Source organism: Meriones unguiculatus (genome assembly GCF_030254825.1).
Source record: "Meriones unguiculatus strain TT.TT164.6M chromosome 13 unlocalized genomic scaffold, Bangor_MerUng_6.1 Chr13_unordered_Scaffold_34, whole genome shotgun sequence".
NCBI classification, from domain to species: Eukaryota; Metazoa; Chordata; class Mammalia; order Rodentia; family Muridae; genus Meriones; species Meriones unguiculatus.
The window spans coordinates 8,705,983-8,712,666 of NW_026843646.1; the positions used below are offsets into that span (position 1 = coordinate 8,705,983).

The 6,684-nt window shown below is 38.2% G+C and overlaps 1 pseudogene; it reads left to right on the forward strand.

Annotated features, from left to right (window-relative positions):
• Positions 1-6,290, forward strand: part of LOC110543619 (zinc finger protein with KRAB and SCAN domains 7-like) — a 262,089-nt pseudogene extending 255,799 nt beyond the window's left edge.
• The last annotated feature ends 394 nt before the right edge of the window (positions 6,291-6,684 follow it).

The window sequence follows — 6,684 nt, forward strand, 5'->3', positions numbered from 1 at the left end:
TGGGTTTCTTGTTAATCCATATGAAGTTGGGAATTTTTCTTTCAAGGTCTGTAAAGATTTGTGTTGGTAATTTGATGGGAATTACATTAAATCTGTATATTGCATTTGGTAAGATGACCATTTTTACTATGTTTATCCTGCCAAGCCATGAGCATGAGAGATCTTTCCATCTTCTGATATCTTCTTCTATTTCTTTCTTTAGAGACTTGAAATTTTTTCATACAAGTCTTTGACTTGCTTGGTTAGGGTCACACCAAGGTACTTTATGTCATTTTTGACTATTGTGAAGGGTGTTGTTTACCTAATTTCTTTCTCAGCACTTTTGCCTTTTGTATACAGAAGGGCTACTGATTCTTTGAGTTGATTTTGTATCCAGCCACATTGCTGAAAGTATTTGTCAGCTTTAGGGATTCCCTGGTAGAATTTTGGGGGTCACTCAGGTATACTACCATATCATCTACAAATAGTGATACTTTGACTTCTTCTTTTCCCATTTGTATCCCCTTAATCTTCTTTAATTCTCTTATTACTCTAGCAAGGACTTCGAGAACTATGTTGAAGAGATATGGAGAGAGGGGGCAGCCTTGCCTTGTCCATGAATTCAGTGGGATTGCTTTAAGTTTCTCTCCATTCAGTTTGATGTTGGCTATATGTTTTCTGTATATCGCCTTTACTGTGTTTAGGTATATGCCCTGTATCCCTGATCTCTCCAATACTTTAAAAATGAATGGATGCTGGATTTTTTCAAATGCTTTTTCAGCATCTAAGGAGATTATCATGTGTTTATTTTTCTTTCAATTTGTTAATATGGTGGATCATATCGATAGAATTTTGCATATTGAACCACCCCTGCATACCTGGCCTGAAGCCTACTCGGTTGTAGTGGATGATACCTTTGATGTGTTTTTGTATTGGGTTTGCAAAGTATTTTGTTGAGTATTTTTTCATCAATGTTCATAAGAGAGATTGGCCTGAAGTTGTCTTTATGCTGGTGTATCCAGGGCTGCTTGCTCCTGAATAACTAGGTTCTGGAGATGCCATATTGCTTTGTCTTTTGTTGGTTGAGCTTTTACACTGGCCTCTACCCATTGGGATATCCTAGGTGTTGGATGTTAGTTTCTGGTACTTTCTGGAATCATGTGGTGGGTCGAATCCCCTTGGCAGGAAGATGATTTTTCCCAAAGGAGCTCACCTCCGTTTTTTAGGTATGGTCACTGAATGGCAGGTGTTTTTCAGAATTGCCACAGCTCATCTCAGGCGTATAGACCTGAGTAGTAATTGTTGCCTTTGTTATTAAAAGGGGCTATCCTCTCACCCAGAGAAGTTCTGGAGACAGCTGCCCTGCTACTGGGTTTCTTGCTGTAAATGTAGTGACCTGCTGCTGTAACCTGAGTGCCCTGTGGCTTGGTCAGTTTAGTTAGGGATAACTGGTTGTTCCTTGGAGCAGTATCTGGGGGTTGATTTCAGGAAACCCAGGCTTCTGTAGGTCTCAGTTTGGAGCTCTGTGCCCCAGAACCCAAGAGGGAATCAGTGGCAGGTGAGCACCACTCTCATGTGTACAGCAGGAGGCTAGAGTAGGAGCTTGTGGATAACAAGAAAATTTTCTGGAGCTAGGTGTCCTGAGGTAGGGCCAGATATTTCCCCCACCTTTGGGTTTTCTTTCAATAGGAAGACTCAGTCTGTGGTGTTTGATGTAGTGTGTAGAATGCATAGTCACTTGCCAATGATGGCTCCAAGCTGGTGACTGGGAAAGAATCTGAGAACTTTTCCAAGAATGTTCCTGTGTATGGTGGATGTAGTGTGTGTATGGGGAGTTGGCTGAGTTCTCTAATCTGGGACCTGCTGTTTCCCTGTCTGTGGGGTTTTCTCCAGACAAGGAAACCCAGCCTCTAGTGTCCTGGGGCACAAAGTTCTGTGATGGAGAGTAGGGCATGCAGGGCTAGCAGCTGGAGGAGCACTCAGGCCTGACAGCTGTGCACCTACCGGTCTGCAGGACCTTTCCAGGGATAGACTGGGTGACCTGAGGTCAGTCCTGCTTTCTTCTTCCCTGTTTTCTTTTCTAGACTGGGGCTCCCAGTCTTTGGTGACCTGGAGAACATAATTTAGTCTGGAAGGTTATCAGGACACAAAGGTGTATCCTGCGACCCAGGATATCTTCCAAGTTCTCGCTGAGTGACCTGAGAGTGGACCTGACACCGTGGAGTTTCCTCTCACCTGGGAAAAAGGATCTTTGTTGTTTTAGGGCCCAGAGTTCAGTCTTTTAGTTGCTGTACCAACATTGCTGTCCTACTCCTCAGACCCAATGTCCTCCTGGCACCACCATCTTGGATTCCCCCTTCCTCATCCCTTTCAAATAATTTTGGTTGAAAGTCTATTTTATTAGATATTAGAATATCTACTCCTGCTTGCTTCATGGGTCCATTTATTTGAAAAACTTATTCCTGCTGCCACATCACAGGAACTTTCCCAGAGATTAGCTGGGTGCTCTGAGGTTGGACCCGATTGTTTCCCTCATCATTGGTTTTCTTCTTACATTTGAAACACAGTCACTTGGGACCCACAGATCCAACTATTGGACACCATGCAGTCTCTGCTACCCAGCTTATCAGACACGGTATGCAATCAGCCCAACCATCTGGGATCTATTTTTAATTTTTACTGAATGTGAGTATTTTGATTTTATGCATGAATATGTAACTCTTGTGTGCCTAATCCTCACAGTAGTCTCAAGATGTCTTCAGAACTCATGAACTTATAGCAATTGATAGTAGTGGATCCCAGGTAATCACTGACAATTGAGCCCAATTATTTGAAAGAGCAGCAAGAACTCCTCACTGCTGAACCATCTGTCCTGTTTTACGTTGCTTATTTATGATCAGCATTTACATTGTTAATATTTTCATCTTTCTATTTTTAGCTGTTTAAACATGCATTCCCTTTTAGTAAGATATCATTGAAGTTGCAGTTTAAGCTGGGGCAGTGCAGATTTCTGGAGAATAAATATACAACAGGAGTGAATGTATAATTTCTTGTAGAAGCTTCAGTAAAGACCTCTGAGTTCTTTCAATATTTTGTGTTTGTTTAATTGACTTTTAGAGGAGGCTCTGTCTTACTATATAGGTCTGGCTGTCCTAGAACTCTTTGAATAGATAATGCTGACATCCAGTTCAATAAGATACACCTGCATCTGCCTTCTGAGTGATGGAATTGAAGGCATGACAGAATACACCCAGCTTGTCCACCATTCTTTGTAGTTAGTAACTGTTAATAAATTTCTCTGATCTGTACTTAGTATTGTTCATCTGTTAATTTCTCTCTCTGTGTCTCTGTCTCTATGTATCTGTCTCTCTATTTCACACTCTTCTCTCTGTTTGTCTTTGTCCACATTAATTGCCATGTCTATTCCAAAGCTATATCCTCTTCAAAAAGTTCAGATATGATACAGTTAAAATTTGTTATTCTGTTTTCTTCTAAAATGACTTAGTGATAACATTAACACTTCTTTTTAATAGAAAAGTTTTAATCTTTATTTTTAATCTATAGACTACATTATTTAGTAAGGAGGATATACAAAACAATGATAAAAGAATAATCATGTGTTCTATTCCTTTTCTTTTGTCTGGTCACTCAGAAATATGGTGTTATTGGCTATGATTGTTGTTGCTTGCCACTCACATTATTTTTATCCATGTATTCACTGTAGTCCACTTTCCCTTCCACAAATATATGAGCCCCCCTCTTCACATACTGATATGCCACATCCCTGAGCCCTGGTCAAAACATAATATTCAGTACCATGTTGTCTTTTGACTGATGTTACCGATCTGTTCAGTGTCCCCTGATCAACACATCTCATTTGTTGCTATATAAAATATCATGACTGTGTTTTGTCCTTCCACTTGTATCATGACAGGGTCCTGACCTACTCACCCCAGTAACTGAAGATGATTCATAGATTGCTCAAGAACCCAACTAATGGCTACTTTATATTCATGTCTTATAAACTGATGAAACACAGGTTTTTGAAGCACGCCTTTGTTTTTTTTTTTTTTTTTCAATCTAACCTTTAGGCTTTTTCACCTCCCCTACTTCACATCAAACACAGCACCCAACTGTATAACATTCACACTTCTGTGTCAGAAAATAAATTGAAGAAGCAGTAGAATTATATGATTATATTGACAATGACGTATAAATTATATTGTTGCCACTGTTTCTGTTGTACAAATGTATGGCATATTTTAGAATTCGGTGACCTTCAATGATGTGCATGTGAAATTCAGCCAAGAAGAGTGGGCCTTGCTGGAACCTTCCCAGAAGCAAGTCTACAAAGATGTGATGCTAGAGACCTGTGAAAACCTCACTGCTATAGGTAAGACTGCAATTTTTCTTTCACTTTTAAAATAAAGAGACAACTTTTACTTTGTTATTGATCCTCTTCTATAATTCCAATTGAGAATGAGGAGGAATGAGGTAAATAAATCAGTCATGGTTCTAAGGGTCACAGAAGATAGTGATTTAAGTTTTGCCTTAATAATAACATGATATTTCCAATAATATATATTTTCTGGTACTATATTTTAGGCTACAATTGGGGTGACCATAATATTGAAGAACATTTTCAAAGTTCTACAAGTAATAAAAGGTAACTTTATGTGCATGTTGATACAGATATAAATCTTAAATTTTAATGTGTCCTGGAAGTCTGGTGTTTTTTGTTTGTTTGTTTGTTTGTTTATTGGCTGCTTTTTATTTTCTGTTTTTGAAATAGATTTTTTTTCTGGGTATCTGTGACTTTCTTAGACTTGCTTGTTAGACCAGCCTGACTTCAAAATCACACAGATCTGCCTGCTTCTGCCTCCACAAGTGCTGGAATTGAAGGCATGTACCAGCACACATGGCTGTGTCCTGGGAGTTTTAAAGAAAAGCAACAGTGTAAAAATAGCACTGCTTTAATTGTACTGATGATCATTAAAATCTCATAATTCCACGTACTTCAATGTCAGATATCTGATTTGTATTTACAAGGCACTCCCCTAAGATAGAAGAAACTAAAATAATATTGTAACAAAAATACCATTTGAATCATATGGACATTACAGCTACTGACTTGAACTGCCAATCTGTTTAGTCTCATTCTATCTACTCAGATATTGTAGGAGGTGTACAGACTGAATTGGTGATCAGTATGTGTCCAAAACCTTCTAATAAGCAAAAATTACATAGTAGAACCAGTGTTACTCATTTTCGTGCAGTAACATTGTAAAATTTAGTGAAAGGAGCAGCTTATGAGAATCAAGAATATTGTTGTGGAGAAACCTTAATCCCTATATGACATGTCTATGATGAACAAAAACAAACTGTGTTAATTTAATGTGGGAATCTTTATTACTTTTTTAAATTAAACTGGTATATCATATGTCAAAATGATTCTAAGACACATGAGCATAGGTTTATTGAAAGAAGCAGTGTCCCTGTCTTTCTCCAAGAACAATTGATTTGGTAGTAGTCCCCACTGTGAGTAAATTTTCTGAATGTGATAAATGTTTACTGTTAATTGGTTTTGCAACTTCACTGAGAATTCATCAGCAAACTCATATTGCTGAAAATACCCATGAATACTAGGAATTTGGAACTTCTGCTTGTCTTGGCTCACTTTGTAAATGAAGTATCATTCATACAGTACAAAAATTTGTGAATAGGATTGCTTGGTAAAACTCTGAATTCTTACAATACTCTTCATATATAGGAGAAAACCTCTTATAGAAAAATGATGCTATAAAAGTGATCCACATAACAAATGCTCTTACCATCACAGGGATCTTAAAAAATACCCATAATGAAGGGGAATACCGTGAATGTGAATAAAGTGATAAAACTTTAAAATTTGATTCTTCTTTACAATTGGACCAAATTATGAAATTAATTCATATAGATAAATATATTTATTAGTGTAATGAAATGACTGTGGTAAATCTTTCACATATGCCAATTTTCTTTGCAGGCATGAAAGCAGTCATACTGGAGAGAAACCCATTAAATGCACTCTATGTGGTAAAGCCTTCCCCTATATCACTGTTCTCCTATGGCATAAAAGAACAAACACTGGAGAGAAGCCTTACAAATGTAATCAATGTGGTAAAGCCTTTGCAAAAAGCAGTCAGCTCATAAGCCATAAAAGAACACACACTGGAGAGAAACCTTATGAATGTTATGAGTATGGCAAAGCCTTTGCAGAAAACAGTACTCTCTTAAGCCATAAAAGAACACACAATGGAGAGAAACCTTATGAATGTAATGAGTGAGGTAAAGCCTTTGCAGAAGAGTACTGTCTTAAGCCATAAAAGAACACACACTGGAGAGAAACCTTATGAATGTAGTGAGTGTGGTAAAGCCTTTGCACAAAACAGTCATCTCATAAGCCATAAAAGAACACACACTGGAGAGAAACCTCATGAATGTAATGATTGTGGCAAAGCCTTTGCAGAAAACAGTACACTCTTTTTTTTTAATTTTTCATCAATTACACTTTATTCATTCTGCATCCCCCCATAAGCCCCTCCCTCCTCCCCTCCCAATCCCACCCTCCCTCCTCCCTCTGCTTGCATGCCACTCCCCAAGTCCACTAATAGGGGAGGTTCTCCTCTCCTTTCTGATCTTAGTCTGTCAGTTCACATCAAAAGT